Source organism: Acomys minous, assembly GCF_964271855.1.
Source record: "Acomys minous genome assembly, chromosome: 16".
In the NCBI taxonomy this organism is placed as follows: Eukaryota; Metazoa; Chordata; class Mammalia; order Rodentia; family Muridae; genus Acomys; species Acomys minous.
In genome coordinates, this window is record NC_140498.1 from 70293862 (window position 1) to 70316565 (window position 22704).

General features: G+C 50.0%; 2 long non-coding RNA genes across 2 annotated transcripts; one reads left to right on the top strand and one right to left on the bottom strand.

Annotated features, from left to right (window-relative positions):
* Window positions 1–249: 249 nt before the first annotated feature.
* Window positions 250–13895, bottom strand: LOC311585967. Its single transcript, XR_014775407.1, has 5 exons — window positions 13721–13895; window positions 4297–4535; window positions 2926–3202; window positions 887–1008; window positions 250–484 (listed from the first exon to the last, which is right to left on the bottom strand). It is a non-coding gene; the product is annotated as an uncharacterized lncRNA (long non-coding RNA).
* A 103-nt stretch (window positions 13896–13998) lies between these two features.
* On the top strand, window positions 13999–18006 carry LOC311586265. Its single transcript, XR_014775500.1, has 3 exons — window positions 13999–14151; window positions 17312–17447; window positions 17832–18006. It is a non-coding gene; the product is annotated as an uncharacterized lncRNA (long non-coding RNA).
* The last annotated feature ends 4698 nt before the right edge of the window (window positions 18007–22704 follow it).

Genomic DNA, 22704 nt, shown 5'->3' on the forward strand with positions numbered 1-22704 from the left:
CCTCCCTTTGTCACTCCCTTTTCTCTCTCTCTCACTCCCTCCCTCCCTCTCTCTCCCTTCCTCTCTCTCTCTCTCTCTCTCTCTCTCTCTCTCTCTCTCTCTCTCTCTCTCTCTCTCCCCCTCTCTCTGTTGTTGCAGTGGCTGGGGACTGGCTGCCTGCCTCCGCTCTCCCCCTGTATGACAGAGCTTCCTAATAATCAGACCCTTAATTAGTTGGCACACTCTGTGTTTCCAAAATACCTTGCCCGCTTTTTTTTTTTTTTAAATCTTTGCAAACCTTGATATTCAAAACAGGCTTGTGCCACAAGGCCTTCTCCTCCTTGGGAGGACTATAGGGAGAAAACTCTGGTCCCACCAGGAAAGAGAAGACAGAAACCTGGGCACCGGTTCTTCCTGGGTGTGGGGGGTCCAGCCCAGGGCCAGTCACGTGACAGGACGCCCCAGCTGTCTGTGACTGCAGACAGGTCTGTGAATTCAGGGTGGTCTGGTGGGAGGGAGAGGGAGGGGTGGGGGTGGGATATGTGCCCTGAGGGGTTGTGGGGGAGGGGCTGGCATCTGGCCCACCATCCCTCGAGCTTGGGGCACCACTCTTCCAAAACACCAGCTGGTGCCCATCCCCTCCTGCCTGTGCTCCCCCACCCCAGTCTCATCTGCTTCCACAGTTCTGGGCCCTGGCCCTGCTTGGGGACAGTCTTGAGGATGCTGGGTTTGGGTTTCATAGAGGAATGGGGACAGACAAGGGGACAGAGCTTGAACGGTACTGGGAGTGAGAACCCTACAATGGTAGGAAGAGATCTCAGCTCTTGCTGGGCCCTGGAGATGTGGAGTGAGTCCTCCACTCCCTCTAGAATCTAGGGCCCTTCCCACCCCTATCTGAAAAACCTACCAGGGAGATGTCTCAATTGCTAGTCTCAGGTGGTGGTGGCTCTGTTGTATTGACAGAGGCCATGAGACTCCAGGCGGGAACATGGGACAGCAGCTGAAAATAAAGTTGATCTTGGATGCGCCCTGCCAAAGACAAAGCCTGCATTTTGATTTTGGGAAGTTTCCCCAAGTATCTCATGAGCATGGCGGGGCACATGACCCAAGCACACGGCTCACTTTCTATCACAAAGCCTGCCTGCTAAGGGAAGCAGAGCTTGGCCAGGAATGAAAACATGACCAGCGGCCAGGAGGGCCCCTGCCTGAAGCCTCCCACAAAGGGTGCTGCCTCCCAGCTCCTGACATCCTGATTAATTTCACGAGACCTGAAGGGCCTCCCTTCATGTCCACTTTAGATTCGCCAGTGCTCAGATCTCAAGGATGCTGCTCAACAGGATTAGACAGAACTTGTCCAGGCAGAGCACACGTGCCACTTGAAGGTCTCCTGGTGACCCTTCCTGGTCACCACCCTTCCACACAACTGCTCCGATGACTCCTGGATTAGCTGGTTTTGTTCCTTGCAGAATCCCACATGGGTGTGGGTTCTCCTGCCTGCATGCATCATGGTGTTTTAAGATACACTGTGGGTGGTATTGGACAGCAGCTGGATGCCTCCTCGGGCTGAGGCCTGACCTGTTATATATCGCAGTTGTTGAGTTGTTTTGCTTTCTGTTTTTTGTTTTTTGTTTTTTTTTATTTATTTATTTTGGTTACTGGACAGTTATATTGCTTCCTGTTGTTGCTTTTTTCTTTTTCTTTTTTTTCTTTTTTTCTTTTTTGACTGTAAAACATGGCTAGGCAGGTGCTCTATAGCTGAACCATATCCCCAGCCCCTCAGTGAGGGATTCTAGGCAGGTGCTCTACCACTGAGCCACACCCCCAGCCTCTCACTGGAGGATTCTAGGCAGGTGCTCTGCCACTGAGCCACACCCCAGCCCCTCACTGAGGGATTCTAGGCAGGGGCTCTACCACTGAGTCACACCCCAGCCACTCACTGGTGGATTTCTGGGCAGGTACTCTACCATTGAGCCACACTCAAGCCCCTCACTGGGGGATTTGAGGCAGGTGCTCTACTACTGAGCCACACCCCAACCCCTCACTGGGGGATTCTAGGCAGTTGCTCTACCACTGAGCCACACCCCAGCCCCTCACTGGGGGATTCTAGGCAGGTGCTCTACCACTGAGCCACACCCAGCCCCTCACTGGGGGATTCTAGGCAGGTGCTCTACCACTGAGCCACACCCCAGCCCCTCACTGGGGGATTCTAGGCAGGTGCTCTACCACTGAGCCACACCGCAGCCCCTCACTGGGGGATTCTAGGCAGGGGCTCTACCACTGAGCCATACCCAGCCCCTCACTGGGGGATTCTAGGCAGGTGCTCTACCACTGAGCCACACCCCAGCCCCTCACTGGGGGATTCTAGGCAGGTGCTCTACCACTGAGCCACACCCCAGCCCCTCACTGGGGGATTCTAGGCAGGTGCTCTACCACTGAGCCACACCCCAGCCCCTCACTGGGGGATTCTAGGCAGGGGCTCTACCACTGAGCCACACCCTAGCCCCTCACTGGGGGATTCTAGGCAGGTGCTCTACCACTGAGTTATATCCTCGGGCTTCTTTTTTTATTTTGTGTCAGACTTTCATTAAGTTGTCAGGCTTTCCTTGCAGTTGCTCTGTACTCAAGCTGCCTTTGACCTTGTGACCTTCCTGTCTCAATCTCCTGTTAACTGGGATAATAGGAGGCCTAGCTCCACAGTCTGATTCAAAGTGACCTCACAAGGCGATTTAAGGCTATAGGTGATGGTGGAGACTATCACTAATACGTACTGTGTGTGCCATTTGGTTCATGAAGCAACTGGGTCTCTGGAAGCTTAGTGTAGTCCATCTCCCTCTTTGGGGGGCAGGGCACAGGGGCCTCCTCAGGGCCCTGAGTGGTGTTGTCTTTCTGCCATCATGTTTCTGAAACAGCCGAGGGGGGCCCGAGGCTTTGGAGGGCAGGGCTCACCAGCCAGTCCTGGTCTCTGCTGCAGGCCCCAGCATCCACCGGCTCATAGTGAGTGGCCTCAGCCAGGGGTGTGGGGCTGTCCAGTCACCAGTCTTCCACGGAGGTAGACAACAGGCACAGAAAAGCTCTTTCTTCCGGTCACACGGGTCAGAATTCATCTGTCTGCCCTGCATGAATCCTGGCTTTAGGGAGGGAGATGAGGAAGGGGAGAGATGGGGGAGCTTCATCCGACCCCTGGTAGGCATCAAACTACCATGAAGGACTGCTATCTCGTATGCTTGAAAAACAGGAAAAAAAAAAAAAAAAAAAAGAAAAAAAAGAAAAAAAAAAAAAAAAAAAAAAAAAAAGGACAGGAGCGGGGGAGGGGGAGAGAGAGAAGAAACTAATTATTCATAATTTTCTACACCCAGTGAAAGACACCAACTAATAGAGACAAAACAATCTTGGTACATTAATTAGTTAATTTTAGGGCAGGTGTGCCACACCACGCATGGAGAAGGTCAGAGGACAACTTGTAAGAGTCCGTTCTCGCCTCCTTCTGTCACGTGGTTCCCAGGGATTGACCTCAGGCCCTCAGCGTTGGTAGCAAAGGCCTTTACCTGCTTCACCTTCTTGCCGGGCCCCAGATTCAGTACGTTTTGCCGCCGCCTGTATCATCGTAGAGATGGGAGCCGGGCCATAGCTGTGGTCTTCCTGTTAACGTAGACAACCAAACATGTGTAGTAGGTACCCTACGTCATCGTAACTGCTGACCGACGCTAGAGAAACTGCTAGGCTTGAGGGTGTCAACATTGACAGCCGCTGTAGGTTCCTGGATCCAGCTATACTTGATGCCCCAACAAGACAGGGATTTCCAGTCAGTTCAGCCTTGTGGTACTGTTCAGTTTAACCAGGACATTGGTTCCTGGGCCCCACGTGTGAACAGGCTTCTGGCTGGCATGTCATCAGTCAGGTGATGACGCTGAGTCCCCTCCCACCCCTTCCCTCTTTCTGTCATCTTTGGGTGTTACGGGAGCATCCCCATTCCGTGTGCTGTCGCTGATTTCCTCTGCGTTACTGCTGTTAATACTTTTTTTTTTAAAGATTTATTTATTACATATACAGTGTTCTGCTTGCATGTACATCAGAAGAGAGCACCAGATCTCATTATAGATGGCTGTGAGCCACCATGTGGTTGCTGGGAATTGAACTCAGGACCTCTGGAAGAGCAGACAGTGCTCTTAACCACTGAGCCATCTCTCCAGCCCCCACTGCTGTTAATACTTTAAAGGGCAGAGATTTTAACCAAAATCAGTTAAGCCTGTGCATGTCCCATGAACCATTAATCCTCTGGGTTTGACTCTGTACACGGAGGCCTCTAGGTCGACTCACCTGTAGTCAAGAAGATGGACGCTTCTAGAAGTTTCCGGGCAGTGTGGATACCCCAGGCTCCATCCTCACGGCCACTGTCCTGGCCTTGATCCTGCATATCCAACCCCTGGTTGGTGACTTTGCTCTTTGAGAACTGCATTTCATGGAGAGGTCTGGAGACAACGCAGATGGTGGCTTCTGCGTTGGCTCAGTGTCATCAAACCCACCCTGGGCTGTTGTAGGCCTTGTATATGGAGATCCTGTAAGCACACCCACATGTAATACATACCTGACCATGTGCGTCTCCTGCAAGAGGCCTCTACTCCACGCTACATACATTCCCATGCTACCAATATTATTATTATTATTATTTTTTTTTACAAGAAGTGTTAGCAATGTTATTAGAAAGAGTTTAGGATCTTCAGCCAGGAAAAACACCAAGATGAACAAATAAGAGTGAAAATGAAATTCGCAGACAAAGCCAGGCCTGTTGGGACAGGCCTGTGGTCCAATTCCTCAGGCTACTGAAACAGAAGGATTGTAAGTTAAAGCCTGCCAGGACCAGAGAGTGAGTTTGAGGGCAACTTAGGTAACGGAGAGACTAGACACTGTCTCAAAAAACAAAGCAAAACAAAACAAAACAAAAGTGAAAAGATGACTGTAGTTATGGCTTAGCAGTATAGCACCTGTGTAGAATCCCACAGTGAGGGGCTGGGGTGTGACTCAGTGGTAGAGCCCCTGCCTAGAATCCCCCAGTGAGGGGCTGGGGTGTGGCTCAGTGGTAGAGCACTTGCCTAGAATCCCCCAGTGAGGGGCTGGAGTGTGGCTCAGTGGTAGAGCCCCTGCCTAGAATCCCCCAGTGAGGGGCTGGGGTGTGGCTCAGTGGTAGAGCACCTGCCTAGAATCCCCCAGTGAGGGGCTGGGCTGTGGCTCAGTGGTAGAGCCCCTGCCTAGAATCCCCCAGTGAGGGGCTGGGGTGTGGCTCAGTGGTAGAGCCCTTGCCTAGAATCCCCCAGTGAGGGGCTGCAGTGTGTCTCAGTGGTAGAGCCCCTGCCTAGAATCCCCAGTGAGGGGCTGGGGTGTGGCTCAGTGGTAGAGCCCCTGCCTAGAATCCCCAGTGAGGGGCTGGGGTGTGGCTCAGTGGTAGGTCACCTACCCAGAGTCCCTTGGTAGAGGCTGGGTGTACGGTGTAATAGTAGAGTTGCCTAGCATCCATGAGGATTTAATTTCCATAATGGAAGAGAAGAAAAAAAATTAAAGGTCACTTTAAATGAGAAATATGTTGGTGTTTTGTCCAATGTCCATTTTCCATAGGTGATGACTGAATGATCTGGAGCTTTATTCATGTGATTAAACCATGGAGGGCAAGAGATCAGAGATAGAACTCTCCAGTCTGTACCAGCCCCTCCATAGACAGGCATATGTTTACACACGTGTGGATACGTGTGGCTAGTGAGAGTTCTGTATTCTGGGAGCCTGGAAATCAGACCATGAGAACTGCAGATCTCGTGTGCCAGATAGTGCCTTAGCCATGGACGCCAGCGGGTGGTGGCTATGATAGCTAATCTTTGATTGCCAGTCAACCTGGCAGGATTTGGGATCACCATGGAAACAAACCCCTGGGCATGTCTGTGGGAGAGTTGGGCTAATTGAAGCTGGAATAGCCAACCTGAATGTAGGTAGCAACATATGTTGGGCTAAGATCCTGAACTGAACACAAAGTAGAAATTGGGCTGAGCAGAAGCATTTGTCTTTCTCTGCTTCCTGACTGCAGATGCCATGTGACCATCTGCCTCACGCCCCTGCCACCTTGCCTTCTCCACCATGATGGACTGTGTACCCTCAGACTGTGAGCCAAAAACAAAATTTTCTCTATTAGGTTGTTCTGTCAGGTATTTTGTGGCAGCTATGTGACAGGTATGTAGTTTAATGGGCCATGCTCTTTCTTCTGTGATTACTACTATTTTCATGTGTGTCAGCTCCGAAGCTTATTGTCACCCTTACTGTATAGTCACAGCATGACAAGGCTACTCTCAGCTACCTGCAGCCTGCCTTGCTCACTCTCTGTAAGGCCTTGTGTGTACCAGACCTTGTGTACATCCTGAGCAAGCCAGAGCAGGAAGCTCTGCTTTCTCTTGAGATAGTTCCTGACTCCTCTTGGCTCTTTAGACTATAATAATAATAATAATAATAATAATAATAACAACAACAACTCCTGTTTTTCTTGGCTCTTTAGACTATAATAATAATAATAATAATAATAATAATAATAATAATAATAATAATAATAATAATAACAATAACAACAACAACAACAATAACAGCACTCACTGAAGTCATTTTGTATATAAGTGTTCAAAAAACATTGTACGTTAGTCACCAAAAGATGGTTAAGGCCAGTGAATTGTGTGACAGAGTTTTGGTTCAAACTGTGCCCAGCTCTGTCTTAGTGTTCTATTGCTGTGAAGAGGCACCACGACCACAGTAACTCTTATAGAGGAAAGCATTTAACTGAGGACTGGCTTACAGTTTAGGAGGTTTAGTCTATTGTTATCATGTCAGGAAGCATGGTGGCCTGCAGGCAGATACGATTCTAGAGGTGTTGCTGAGATTTCTACATCCGGATCTGCAGGCAGTAGGAAGAGACAGACACTAGGACTGGCTTTGGCTTTTGAACCCCACCCCCAGTGACGCACTTCCTCTGACAAGGCCCACCCCCAATGATGCACTTCCTCCAACAAGGCGCACCCCCATGACGCACTTCCTCCAACAAGGCCCACCCCCCCCCAATGACGCACTTCCTCCAACAAGGCTATACTTCCTAATCCCTCTCAAGTAGCCCAGGCCCTGGCGACCCAGCATTCAGCTATATGAGCCTGTGAGGGCCATTCTTCTTCAAGTCACTACACAGTCTCATCTTATTTGACCTTGTTACACTGAATAGATTACATATTGCTACAAGGAATAAGTCATTATCTTAGACTTAGAAAAATTAAATATATTTTAGACATCAACTTCAGTTTGGAAAAGGCTCACAGGCTTTTTTTTTTCTTCTTCAAAGTCTTTGTAGGTGGTTTCTGTGAGAAAAACGTCTACTCTGGGTTCTGCATATAAAAGCCAAGCATCCACAGGGAATACATCTACAGTTCTAACTTCTGCACCTAAGGCTCAGGGTCACAGGGGAAGGGAGCAGAAGGGAATAAGCAACAGGAAACAAAATAAAACAACCCTGGGACATCAAGCCATGTCAGGACTGAGCACATCCTGCCAATCTTCTTGAAAAGGACTCAGGTTCGATTCCAATCATCCACTTAGGTAGCTCACAGCTGGGGAATTTGACAGCCTCTTTTGGCCCCTGTGGGTACCAGTAACACACGTGGTACATACAAACCTGTGGACAAGCCGGCCGTGGTGGTGCACACCTTTAATCCCAGCACTCAGGAAGCAGAGGCAGGTGGATTACTATGAGTTCGAGGCTGGCCTGGTCTACAAAGCAAGTCTAGGACAGCCAAGTCTACACAGAGAAACCCTGTCTTGAAAAACTAACCTCCCCCCAAAAACGCCTGTGGACAAAACACCCATACACATTAAAATAAATCTTGAAAAAAATAAAACCCTAAGCCTATAAGTACCATGGTAAACTGTTTTCTGGGTGTGGTGGCATGCACCTTTATCTCCAGCACTAGGGAGAAAGAGGCAGAGGGATCTCTGTGAGTTCAAGGTGAGACTGGTCTATATTGCAAGTTCCAGACCAGCCAGAGCCTCACAGTGAGATCTTGTCTTGACAAAACAAGAACTAAATTCACCAAAATGCATCACGCACCCATACACACACACACACACACACACACACACACACACACACACACCAGCCATACAAAACAACAACAAAGTGACAAAGAACTTAGGAGAGAAGAGACATTACCACCGACTCTAGAGATTAAAGAGATGGCAAGAACAACAATACAGGGCTAGAGGGATGGCTCAGGGGTTAAGAGCACTAGCTGCTATTCCAGAGGTCCTGAGTTCAATTCCCGGCAACCACATGGTGGCTCACAACCATCTATGATGAGATCTGGTGCCCTCTTCTGGTGTACAGGTGCACATGCAGGCAGAACATTGTATACATAAGAGAGAGAGAGAGAGAGAGAGAGAGAGAGAGAGAGAGAGAGAGAGAGAGAGAGAGAGAAGCTGGGCATAGTGGCGCACACCTTTAATCCCAGCACTCAGGAGGCAGAGGCAGGCGTATTACCGTGGGTGTGAGGCCAGTCTGGTCTACAAAGTGAGTCCAGGACAGCCAAGGCTATACAGAGAGACGCTTTCTCGAAAGATGGTCCAGGTAGCTTAGTAACTATTAAAGGCATTGTACCTGAAATAAAGACCTCCCTAAGTTCATGTGAAATTGCAAAGGACCTGGAAGAGCTCAAATAACTTAAAAAAAAAAAAACAGCGAAGTTGGCAGACTAATAAAGCAGGATGCCAATGGCTGTTACAAAGCTCTAGCAATCAGGAGAGCGTGTCAAGGTCAAGTTAGATACAAACACACACATGTGGATGGCTAAGTATTGAGAAAGGATAAAGGTCATGCTGTGAGGAATTGTCTATCATCCTCTGTAGCTGTATATAAACTCTCTCATCTACTTAAGATCTATGTACCCATTTGTCATCTATCATTTCTATATTTATCATAACCTGTCATCACTTTATACCTATGGACCATCTATTTTATATATATATATATATGTTCATATGTCCCTGTGTGTGTATGTGTGTGTGAGAGAGTGAGTGAGAGAGAGAGAGTGTGTGAGAGAAAGAGAGAGAGAGATCAACATTGAACGTCTATCTCAATTGTCTTTTACCTTGTTTTTCAGACAAGGTTTCACTGAACGAAGAGCCTACTGATTTGGCTAAGCTGGCCGGCCATTAAACTTCATGGAACCTCCCTCCTCTGCCTCTCTAGTTTTTGGCTTTTTACACGGGTGCTGGGGATCTGAACTCGGGTCCTCAGGCTTGCCCAGCAAGCACTTTACTCAGCATCTGATTTCTATCTCTATTTCTGTCATCCAGCTCTACTAATTTGTCTTCCTTTTAGCTACATTTTGATCCATCGGTTACACCATAGACAAAAAAAAAAAAAAATTCAAAGCAGATTACAGGCTTAAGTGTAAAATTTGTACCTTGGAACCTTTCAGAAGAGGCTGTGGAGATGGCCCAGCCAGTAAAGTGCTTGTCACGAGAGCATGAGTACCCCTGGCACCCATATAGAAGCCAGGTGCCGAGACACACTGTTGTCATTGCGCCACCAGGGCAGAGACAGGGGATGCGTACAGCTCATGAGCCAGCCGATCCAGACAAACAAGGAAACTCCAACTTCATTAAGAGACTCCATATCAGAGCACAAAGTAGAAAGTGTCTGAGAAATGTTAATGCTGACCTCTGGTCTCTGTACATGTGTGCACGCACGTGCAGGCGCGCACACACACACACACACACACACACACACACACACACACACACACACACACTACGCTCTCGTGGAAGACGACAAGAAGGAAAATCTTTGTGACTTCAGGTTTGGCAAAGATTTTTTTTTTTAGGTATGACACCACAACCAGAACCCATAGAAATAAAAATCAATACAGTGACTTCTTCAAAAGCGGTGCTTTTATTTTTCTGATGACCTTGCTAAGAGAACAACAACAACAAAACAAACAAACAAACAAGTCACAACCTGGAGCAAATCCTTGCAACCAGCTTATTGGATAAAGGACTCACTCCTGGAGTATGCCTAGAGTCTCTGAAAACTCAGTGATGAAAGCATCAGGAAAAAAAAAAACTAGTAAGAAAGATGCGAAACATGTAGAGGTGACAAATCAGCACACAAGAAGTCGCTCAGCTGCCTTAGCTTCTGGGGAAATAACTGGAGCAAAATAAAGTCCAGCACACGCTTGCTGGAGTGGTTACAACTGGGATCCTGCCCATCCCAAGTGGACAATGTGAAAAAGCCAGTGCACTTCGCTGTGGCTGACAGGAATGTTAAAAAGAGAGAATAACAACAAAAAACAAAAAAACCACAAAAAACAAACAAAAAAAACCCACACAAAAAATAAACAAAAAATACACAAAACAAAAAAACAACAAGAGACACTTTGGGAAACGTTTTGGCAATTTCTCAGAAGCTAAACATCCCCAACTGCTAGGGCCAGCTGTTTCTCTCCCAGGCATTCACCCAAGAGAGATGAAAACATACATTCATATAAGACTTGTGCACAAATGTTCGCAGCGAGCTTAGCTGGATTAGTCTCAAACCGGAAGCAACCCAGAGCCCCACATATCAGAGGATACAATCGGGAGGACACCGTTAGTGTTGTTTCGTGGTTGTCTGCAGAAAGGAGGCGTGGGCTCAGCTGCACAGCATGAAGAGCCTTGGCCCTAGGGGATTCTGGGTAGGCAGCGTAGTATGGCCCGTGTGAGCGTGGGCTGACTGCTCTGTCGCCAGGACTGTATGGGGCCTGCGTTATAAGTCACGCTGATCAGTTCTATACTTTACACATGGAGCCCGTCGGACATGGCTCCACTCCGCCAGAGCTGTTTGTGGGAAGGTGCTAGGATTTAAGCTGATCCCTCCCTGCGTCAATTCCGGCACACTCACGCCCACTGCTACAACTGTGGAGTGAGTCAGTTCAGATATGTGGAGAGGAGCCAGTACAGAGTAAGTTCAAGGCCAGCCTGTACCACAGAAGGAGATCGTATAAAAACAGGAGGTGGCTCGGGGGCTGAACCCCTTGCTGCACGAGTTTGAGGGGCAGATATTGGACCCCCAGTACTTATATAAAAAGCTACGAAGGCATGGCATCCCACCTATAAGCCCAGTGCCCACGAGGGAGAGACAGGTAGCCCTGGGGCAAGCTGGCTAGCTATACTCTCTAAATTGATGATCCCCAGGTTCAGTGAGAAACACTCTACCAATAAGTAAAGTGGGGAGCAATCAAGAAAAACAGCAAACATTCATCCTCTGTATCAACCTCTGTATTCCACAAGTGTACGAACACACGTGCATATGTGCCTACATATGCATGTACCTACACACATGTTAACACAAACACATATATCCACAAAAGCATAAAAGCAGGCTGAGGGAGATAGCTCAGTAGGCAAAGAGCTTGTTATGCAAAAGCGAGGACTCAGGTTAGATCCCCAGCCCCCACATACGAGACGAGCATCATTGCACAGACTTGCCATTTTAATGCCCAGGAGGAAGAGGCAGGTAGATCCCTAGAGACCACCCAGACTAGACTAGTTGGTGAGTTCCAGGCCAATTAGAAACCATGTCTCAAAAAACAAGGTGTATGGAACGGAAGGAATGACACCCAAGGTTGTTCTCTGGCCTCTATATGCATGCATATCTCAACACAAACATATGCATACACATTAAAACAGAACAGACAAACAAGCAAACAAAAATAGGCTAAAGAACGTAGCTCAGTGTAGAACACTTGCTTAGAATTTCTCAGCGAGGGGCTGTGGCTGTGGTAGAGCCCCTGCCTAGAATTCCTCAGTGAGGGGTTGAGGTGTGACTCAGTGGTAGAGCCCCTGCCTAGAATTCCCCAGTGAGGGGCTGGGGTGTGGCTCAGTGGTAGAGCACCTGCCTAGAATCCCCCAGTGAGGGGCTGGGGTGTGGCTCAGTGGTAGAGCCCCTGCCTAGAATCCCCCAGTGAGGGGCTGGAGGTGTGGCTCAGTGGTAGAGCCCTGCCTGGAATCCCCCAGTGAGGGGCTGGGGTGTGGCTCAGTGGTAGAGCCCCTGCCTAGAATCCCCCAGTGAGAGACTCGGAGGTGTGACTCAGTGGTAGAGCACCTGTCTAGAACCTCCCAACGAGAGACTCGGAGGTATGACATGGCACTAGAGTATGTGAGGTCCTAGGCTCTGTCCTTAGTATACAGACTCAGCTTGGGCCCTGGTGTTATATTCTCATCTATTCCTAGGATTATTTATGTGTGTCACGGGGACAAGATGAAAATTCTGTCTGTCGGTGCCACTGGGCATCACTTTTCAAGCCTGCTTGTAGGGACATCACCTGTGGCTTAACCCTGCCTGCTCTTCCCCCAGGGCTGGTGGCTTTACCGTTCATCTTCACTGAAGCCTGGCTGTCCTCACACAGGCTCTGCCATGGGTGGGGAAGGTGTGGTGATGGACAGGTATGGCAGAGAAGCTATCTGTCCAACAGACACTGGCAAGGATGCCAGCCTGAGGCCTGGGGCTCTGTCTGCTCATCAGTATTTCCCAGCCCCTGCAGGCCTCCGTCAGGCGCTCGCTTCTCTTCCTCAGCTCTGTTCTAGTCCGCAGACGTCATGTGCCCTCTTGGGCGCCACAGACGTAGTTGCAAGCTCTTCATGGTTTCAACTGCAAGACTTTGAACCTCGTTTTTCTCTCTTGCTGGTTGGCATGTTCTATGAGCTCAGACTCATGAGCATCCCTTTTATCCATAGTGCCCATGGACCCTGGTGCAGGATAGTTGGTATGCATGGCCTCAGTAACCCTGCCTCAGTAGGGACCTTTATTTACAGACACCGGACGACCGCATCCCCAAATCTACCCATGGGGCTAACTCTACCTTTACCACAACTAGAATATGATGCTAGAAGCCTGGGCTGCCAACCCTCAAGGTGAAGGTATCTATGGCAAGTGAGTTCCAAGGGGCACAAGCAGGGGTCAGAACCTCCTTTTTGTTACCCCCCCGCCAGATCATTCTCTGAGCTTGGTGCCCTACCCGGCACTGGAAAAGCACACATGCTCAGTTCAAGCCTGGCTGGGCCTAGGGTACCCTAGGGCACAGAATGGGAGGCCCTTTGCCTCAGTCAGGTGAAGCTGGAGGTGGCTCCTCACCACCCTGGAGGGCACAGGCTGGGTGCAGAGCTGTGCTACATGGCATGGTCCCAGCTGTCCTGTCCTCAACCCGAGAGCTGAGAGAGCTGTGCCCTGCAGACAAGCACACATTCCATTGCAATGAGATCAGCGAACCTCCAGCAGGAGCTCCCCCGGAAACCTGTCCTCACTTGTGATGGCAGTAGGTCAGATTGTCACAGCTGGAAACCAACAGGGGTTGTGTCCTAGGGCCAGCTGGCCTGCTGCACCCATCAGAAGTCAGATGCACCATGGGCTGGTATGCATGAGGTGAGAGAGGCCCCAGGCTGGGCCAGCTCCAGCCCGCCCAAGGATGGCCACTCCACAGAGGAATTGGGAACCCCCCCCCCATCATCCTCAGGTGGCCCCTAGGCTATCTTAGAAATGTGAAATCTGAGGAGCTGTCTTGCGAACTAACACCAGCCACTTCCTTCAAGGCTCCTCGGGGTCCCACCCCTTGGCCCCACTCCAGACTAGGACTCCCAGTAGTCCCGTGCTCTGTGCACCACTGGCTCTCTTATGTCCCTTGGCCATCATGCTCACCTGGAAAATGGTCCCAAGCCAAAACTCGGCTCCATGCAGCTCATCTGGAGGCACTGCGGCAGGCAGCCTGCTGTGCACGGATAACCAAAGTTCCCTAGCCTTACCCTTAACAGGACAGTGGTGGGCCACAGTGGTGGTGTCCTCTGCTGAAAAATGACTCTGTCTTACTGGCTTGTATTGGCCACATGACTAGGTACCAAGGTCCAAAGGCCTGAGCTGTTCACAGCTTAGGAACTATGTCCAGCAAGGTCCATGCCCTCTTGGACAGCCATTTTCCTTCTATTCCGAGAAGAGAAATTCCAGTGTGTGCCAGGTTCAAAGGATTCCAGAAGATGAATTAACCAGAACAAGGGCAGCCTGAGACATGGCCACCACTGGGTCCCGCAAAGGTAGGGGAGGAGGCAGAGGACCTGCAACTTCACTAAACAGAGGTAAATTCTCAAGAGTCCGACGGGCCTGGCTGATGCGCATGCGTTCCTTCCCTGCCAGGCCCCTGTCAGCCTCAGCTAGCCCACAACCGTGCCAGCCTTCCTGGTTCCCACTCCTGTACGCCCAGTGTTTTCCTGCCCTAGGTCTTTGCAGCTGCCCTCTGCCTGCTGCGGACACTTCTCGGATCCATGTACCAGCTGGTCCCTATTATTGACGTCTCAGCTGGTCTTCTCTTGACTTCCTGTTCAGGAGTCCCGCCTCTAGCGTGGGATCCCCACACATCCTGTTTTAGGGTGCTCCCTGTATCTAGGATGGTTTTGCCTGTTGCTTTTCTCACCCTTCACCCCATCCCCCAGGGTCCTCTTTCTCCCCAGTCTTCCCCTCAAGGCTCTACCTGTCTCCTCTCACATGCTGGGAGCAGAGAACTTGTTAGGTGAATGAATGAATGAACGAATGAATGGTGATCAAACTGCTCTGACCTCTCTCTCGTGTGTGTGTGTGTGTGTGTGTGTGTGTGTGTGTGTGTGTGTGTGTTTATATGTGTGTGTGTATGTGTGTGTGTGTGTGTGTGTACCGGCAGGTGAATACATTCGGAGGCCAGAGGACAGTCTCAGGTGTTGTTTCTCAGGCACTGTCCACTTTCTATTTATTTAAGTTTTTGAGACAGAGTTTCTCGCCAGCCTGAAGCTTGCTGGTTTGCTTAGGCCAGCTGGCCAGAAGGCACAGAGAGCCACTTGTCTCTGCCTCCACGGAGTTGGGATTCATGCCGTACCACACTTGGTTTTTTAACATGGGTCCTGGGAGTGCGAGTTTAGGTCCTTACTCTTGGACAATGGGCTCTTAAATAACTGAGGGGTTATCTCTTGGCCTAGGTGTCTTTGTGCCTTTAAGGTAGCTACAGGGCCATTTTTTATTTTTTATTTTTTTATTTTTTTTTTCGGTTTTTCGAGACAGGGTTTCTCTGTGTAGCCTTGGCTGCCCTGGTCTCGCTTTGTAGACTAGGCTGGCCTCGAACTGACAGTGATCCACCTGCCTCTGCCTCTGCCTCCCAAGTGCTGGGGTTAAAGGCGTGCGTCACCACGCCAGGCGCCGTTTTTTAATTGATTAAGGTTTTACACACACACACACACATACACACACACACACACACACACACACACACACCACTTTTGCATAGGAACCATGGTGGATACCATACACAGTCACACTGTTTGTACAACCATCACACCACCATCACTCTCCATTTCTAGAACTTTCTCAGCCTCCCAGGCAGGTCAGTCCCCACTGAACAATGGCTGCCCGTCTCCCATCGTCTGGTTCTCATGCTTTCTCTCTATGAGTCCGACTCCCCTTGGGAACCTCTCACTAGTGGAATCGAGTGCCATTGGTCCTCTCATATCTGGCTTACTTTGCCTAATATCACTTCCCCAGACTCAGGTTGAAATGGGCATCTGTAGGAAGTCTCCCGTTCTAACTCTGACTCAATCACTCAAAGCCTTTTCCAGTCCCAGCCCCCCCTACTACCCATGCACCCTAAAATCAGTGTCCTGAGGCTGACTTCTGAACCAGCCATCCTGTGTTCAGGCCTCATCTTTGCATCACCAGCTGTGTGACCTCAGACAGCTTGCCTAACCTCTCTGTGCATCTTTAAATGCACAATGGTCGCAGCACCTGCATCTGAGGGCTACTAGTGGGCCAAGGGCTGAGGAAGAGTAGAGACAGGCTGCCGGCATCACCACATCTGGCCAGATGCAGCAGAAGTTTGTCCCCCCAAATAGTGCGACCTGGAGGTCGAGGGTGGATTTGTTCCAAGTCAGGCACTTCTCTGAGCTCTCCTCCTCCTCCCTGCCCCTCTGTGGCCATGTCAACGTGTGGCCAGAGATGCAAAGGTGGGTAAGAGTTATGACTCCAGCCAGGTGGTTGTGACTCTCACAAGCACAGGTGGAAACTGGTAACACACGTATGTGCCTTGGAAAGGCTGGGGCAGAGCTCCAACCCTTTCCCCTGATCTAGGTGAGGGTAGGGTGCTAGGACAGGCCTGCGGGAAGAGGAAACAAACCGATCACGTGCCCTGACTTAGGCCAGGACATTTGTGATGGCGATATACCCCTGTGAGCCTTTACAGAGAGGATTTGTGAACAATGAATCAGAGATTTCCCTGGACACAGACTCAGCTAGGTTGGTCAAGCAGTGGTCTCTAGGTATCTAAATATCTCAGCCGCCCCCAAAGCTGAGGTTACAGTCATGCATCACTGTGCCCCATTTTACCTGAGTACAGAAATTGCCAACTCACGTGGCATATTTCAGTAGCAAGCACTTTACTAATCAACCCTATCTCTCCCACCTTTACTTCTATTTTATAAAATAATTTTTGTGTATATGTGCATGTGTGCGATGCGTGTGATGACGGGTACACATGCACAGGTGTGGAGGTCAAAGTGCCATCCACATGAATCATTTTGAGACAGAGACTCTCACTGGCCTGATACTGGTCACATGAGTCTGTAGTACCTAATCTAAAGAGCCTTGGGGATGTGCCTGTCTCTGCCTCCCCAGCTCTGTGGTCACCAGTCCATACCTCTTGGATTTAGTGGATTGAACTCGGCTCCTCACACTTGGGTGGCACGCACTGCACTGGCCAAGTTATCTCCCCAGGTCCTCGTGCATTGCAGAAACATCACCGAGATGTTTAATTCAAGCCAGCGAGATTGCTTGACGGGCAGAGGCCCTTGCTGCCTCACCTGATGGCCATCCGAGTTCAAGCTCTGGAACTGACATAGTGGAAACAGAGGACCGACTACCAAAAGTTGTCCATGGCACCCAGGCTCCTCCCCCCTTGCCCTGCCCATGACAAATACATAAATGTGAAAAAACCTTCAGCTCCCTAAGAATCCCCCAGCTCAGGTGGGGGTGGGGAGGCTGGAGAGATGGCTCAGCAGTTAAGAGCACTGCCTGCTCTTCCCGAGGACCTGAGTTCAATTCCAGCAACCACATGGTGGCTCACAACCATCTATAGTGAGATCTGGTGCCCTCTTCTGGCATGCATGCAGGTGTACATGGAGATGGAGCATTCATATAAATAAAATAAATAAACTTAAAAAAAAAAAAAGAATTCCCCAGCTCCCATGATGAGCTGACTTCCACTCCCTGCCTCCTCCCTAGCTCCTCTCCTGGGAAAAGACCCTCTCTGCCACATCTAGCGTCACCTGCCGGGCCACAGCTTTTATGCTTCTTATAAAGAGAATACCACAGCGTACGTGTTGCGTCACCTCAGCGCCATCCCCGCCGCCTGCAACAGGTACAGCCTGTTCTCTCCTTTCACACATTGTAGGATCAGGGTTGTTTCCTTATTGGAGCCTGAAACACCATAGTCAGGTGTCGCGCACAGCATGGGCTTTCGTGGGCGCACGCACGCACGCACGCACGCACGCACGCACGCACGCACGCACGCACGCACGCACGCACGCACTTGCACACGCCTGCACGCTTCCCTGGGCATATGCTTGGCTCCTGCTCCTGCTGAACTTCCAGCTTTCCGCCAGCAGCCAAAGGAGAATTCCTGCTCCTGGTCTCTCCCACGCCTGCTCTTGCTTGATTTCACTTTAGCCATCGGGGGTGCACGATGGTCTTGTTGGGGCTCCCGAGGGATGCTTTTGAATGAACCCGTCTTATTTTTTTTCAGAGTCATTTTAGTTGCATAGAAGAATTGAGCAGGGAGCATAAAAATGCTCATATTCATCCCCATCCAAACGGTATCCCTTCCTGTCTGTAGCAGCTATGGATTGTACTGATAGCCCTTTGTTGGGTGTGGTCCATCGCTTTGTAATCCCAGCACAACTGAAGGTAGGAGATCTGAGTTCGAGGCCAGGCCGGGCTATATAGTAAAACTCTGTCTCATTTAGCTAAAAAACAAAAACAGAACAAAAAACAAGGCTAGATCTGTTCCTGTAGAGTGTTTGCCTAGCACGCATGGAGCTCCAGGTTCCATGCCTGGTACCACTTACCCTAGGCATAGTGTTACATGCCTACCGTCCCAGCCAACGGAGGACAGGGCAGCAGGAGTTTACATGACTTTCTCATACCTTTGCACCCACCATTGGTTGCTGCATGGTTCAAATGCATCGTGTGTCCCACCTTCCCCTCCTCCTGGACTGGTCTGGTGGTGACCTCTGACCGATTACCATTTCCGAGGCTATCTCCAAGAGACTTGAAAATAGAAATCAAGGGAGCCAGAGAGATGACTCAATGGTTAAGAGCCCTGGCTGCTCTTGCAGAAGAGCCAAACTCAGTTCCCGGCCCCCACATCGGGCAGCTCACAACCACTCGGGTCTTTGTCTTCAGAGGATTCAATGCCCTCTTCCAGCTCCCACAGGGACTCAGATGTACAAGGATATATATACACAAGTATACACATGTATACATAAATAAGGATTAAAAATTCAAATCCAACTGTGCCTCTTCCCTGCTCTAAGCCTTAATTGATTCAGTTATACATCTAATAAATGTCAATGCTTATTTCCCATTTGTCCGGTTCCATTTGTCACCACAGTTATAAGGGGCATCGAGATGATGTGTCTTTGCTTTCTGGAAGCTTGTAAGCCAGCAGCCGTGACTAACAGACAGACAAATGAGCAGGCTTCCATGTGGCTGCTCTGTGATATGCAGAGTAGTAGAAACCATGGGCTTGAGTGGGTGTCTGTGACCTCCAGGGCAACCCAGGGACAGCAAGGAGCTAGCAAAGTGCAATGATTCCTTGGTTCTCAGTATGCTATGTGAGTTGCTACTCTCTCTCTCTCTCTCTCTCTCTGCCTCTCAAAACACCAAAGAAACACCAGTGTGAGAGTTGGGGCATGCTATTCACATGTAGAGGACAGAGGATAACTTGTAGGAGCCAGTTCTCTGCACAGTATGAATTTTGAGGATTGAATTTAGGTTCTCAAGCTTGATGGCAAATGCCCTTAGACACTGAGTTATCTCACTAGCCTCAGGACCTTGTACATGCAAGGCTTCTACCACTGAGCCACACCCCAGCTCCTCACTGGGGGATTCTAGGCAGGGGCTCTACCACTGAGCCACACCCCAACCCCTCACTGGGGGATTCTAGGCAGGTGCTCTACCACTGAGCCACACCCCAGCCCCTCACTGGGGGATTCTAGGCAGGTGCTCTACCACTGAGCCACACCCCAGCCCCTCACTGGGGGATTCTAGGCAGGTGCTCTACCACTGAGCCACACCCCAGCCCCTCACTGGGGGATTCTAGGCAGGTGCTCTACCACTGAGACACACCCAGCCCCTCACTGGGGGATTCTAGGCAGGGGCTCTACCACTGAGCCACACCCCAGCCCCTCACTGGGGGATTCTAGGCAGGGGCTCTACCACTGGGCCACACCCCAGCCCCTCACTGGGGGATTCTAGGCAGGGGCTCTACCACTGAGCCACACCCCAGCCCCTCACTGGGGGATTCTAGGCAGGGGCTCTACCACTGAGCCACACCCCAGCCCCTCACTGGGGGATTCTAGGCAGGTGCTCTACCACTGAGCCACACCCAGCCCCTCACTGGGGGATTCTAGGCAGGTGCTCTACCACTGAGCCACACCCCAGCCCCTCACTGGGGGATTCTAGGCAGGCTCCTTGACACTGAGCTGTGTCCCTAGTCTCCTTTTACTTCTTATTTTGAGACAGAATGTGATGGTTTGAATGAGAATGGCCCCTATAGACTCACATGTTTGAATACTTGGTGTTCAGTGAGTGAAACTGTTTGGGAAGGATTAGGAGGTGTGGCCTGGTTGGAGGAGGTGTGTCATGTCAAAAAAATTAGAAATTTTTTGTTTGTTTGTTTGTTTTCTTTTTGTTTTGTTTTGTTTTTTTTTTTTCAGAGACATGGTTTCTCTGTGTAGTCTTGGCTGTCCTCAACTCGCTTTGTAGATCAAGCTGGCCTCAAACTCACATCTATCCACCTGCCTCTGCCTCCCGAGTGCTGGGATTAAAGGTGTGCGCCACCACGCCTGGCGGGTTTGAAGTTTTAAAAGACTTTATTTTCAGTGTGCTTTCTCTCCTCTTCGTGTCTGGGGACCAGCATGTGAACTCTCAGCTGTTCTAATCACTTCCCTCTGTCCTCATGGATTCTAACCCTCTGGATCTGTAAGCCCAGTTAAGTGCTTTTTAAAATAAGTTGTGTTGGTCCTGGTGTTTCATCACAGCAATACAAACTCTAAGACACGCGCCTCACTAAGTTCCCCAGGCCAGGTTTGACTTTACTGCGTAGCCTAAGTTGGCCTTGCCCCAGGCTTCTGAGTAGCCTCTGTGACATGCCTGAGCCATCAGGCCCAGCCAATGTGTGATTTCTGTTGGACACTCATATGTGAAGACTTTGCAGCATGGCGAGAAATGACCTGACAAAACAACTTAATGGGAAAAAAGATGCTTTCTTGGCTCACGGTCTCAGAAGGCTCAGTCCCTACCTTTGTTTCTGAGCCAATGGTGGTAGAGTAACATGCTAGTGGCTGCTCACCTTGTGGACAGTATGGAGCAGGGAGAGAAAAGTTGTTTTTTGTTGTTGTTGTTGTTGTTTGTTTGTTTGTTTTAAAGCCTGTCTCCAGTGACCTCCACATCTAACAAGGCCTCCCTCAAAAATTTCTGCTCCCTCCCCCAAACAACCATAACTGCTGGAGACTGAGCCTGGAAGGACCATCCATCTTCAAAGCAGTACATCTTCACAGTTGGGTTTGAATCTTGGAGCTTCTGTCCTGGGTGAATGCATTACGTTTTGACCATAGGGGTGAGGGTGGGGAGCAGGTTGGGTAGAGCCCACAAAGGCTCGGTTCTCAGTGGTGAGTTATCTCTGGTTACTACTGGTCAGTGTACTTGCATGGTCTGGTGCTAGGTTCTCCCCCTGGTTGCTTTTGGGGGAGGAGTCAAGGGCTGCTCCAGGTCCTGTGATGGCTCTGGGGAGGCTTCTGGCCTGTGAGGAAGCATTTCCTGTAGGCTCACTACTGTTGTGGATCCCCATGGGTGCAGTCCATGTCTCATGGTTGGGGAGGGTCTCAGGTCCATGGCACAAAGGGGCTTCTTCATAGCATGAGTGATAGCTATACTGAGTGAGCCCGTGGCCCCCAGCTTGCCAGGTGTGCCTGGCAGGGTGCCTGCTCCACCTGTGGCAAGAACCCGGCCCCTAGCTACTGGTTTGCCTGGCTGGGTTAGGGTGCAGGTAAGAGCCCTCCCCTGTGGGGGGCGGGGCGGTGCACTGCATGACAGAAGCCCATATCTTCCTGCTGAGGCTCCTGAAGGTTCTTGACTTGGAATCCTGCCTTGCTCACCTGTGTTGCTTTTTAAAAATTTTTTTAAATTTAATTTATGTATATGAGTGCTCTATCTGCATGTACACCTGCAGGTCAGAAGAGGCCATTAGAGGACAGAGATGGTTGTGAGCCACCACATGGTTGCTGGGAATTGAACTCAGAGCCTCTGGAAGAGTAGACAGTGCTCTTAACCTCTGAGCCCTCTCTCCAGCCGGCTCATCTGCGTTACTTTCTGGAGTCTACCTGTGCGTTGAGGGAGGGGTGTGCAGGAAAGAGTATGTGTCCGGACTGGGCATCTCCGGACATCGTTGCCTCAATGTTCTTACATGGAGAAATGTGAACGGGACAAGGATTTTGTGTGTGAGCATATGTGTGCGTGCACATGCATGTCGGTATGCATGAGTGTGCAAACAGGCAGGCAGGCAGGAGATCAACCTTGAGTACGGTTCCTCGGGTGCTGGCCATCTTAGTTTGAGGCATGGCATTTCACTGGGGCGAGGGAAATTTCTGATTCAGTTAGACTAATTGGCCAGTGCGTCCCACAATCTTCTTACCTTTGTCCCCTCAGAGCTATGATCACAAGAGAGTGCTACCATGCTATTTTTCTTTTTTAATGTGAGTGACGGGGATCAATACTTAGGTCCTTTTATTTGCACAGTAGGCACTTGATCAACAGAGCCTTTATTCTGTATTTCTTGCTTTGTTTGTTGTTGTTTGTTTTGTTTTTTTGTTTTTTTGTTGTTGTTGTTGTTTTTGTTTTTTTGTGTTTTTGAGACAGCGTCTCCTTGTGTAGTCTGCAATGATCTCAAACTCACAGCCTACGGGAGCCTCAAACTTTCAATAATGCCCCTGCCTCAGCCTCCCAAGTTGTAGGATTACAAGAGTGAACTACCAGATCTGATGGGATGGGACAAAGCTTTTTGCCCTGAGATTTCCAGTTTCTAGGAGAACCCAGGCGCTTCCGGCTTCTTGCCTAGGCTGGGCATGTCCTAAATCTGGTGTTGACCTTGGCTTTGCATGAGCCCCTGAAGAAGCCTAAGGAGCCTGGGCTCAGGTGCTGGAGAGCAGCCATTTATCTGGGACCCAACAGAGGGAATAGGTGGAGACAGTGGCTTTAGGGTTCCCATAGGAACAGGGTTTTCAGGAAAGCAAGTGTGACCACTTAGGGTGGCTCTTCCTCTACCTGTGTGAGTCCTGTGTCCCCTGACCTTATGCCTGAGAGGAGCCTAGCCAACCTAGCCCCACTCCCAGGGAAGG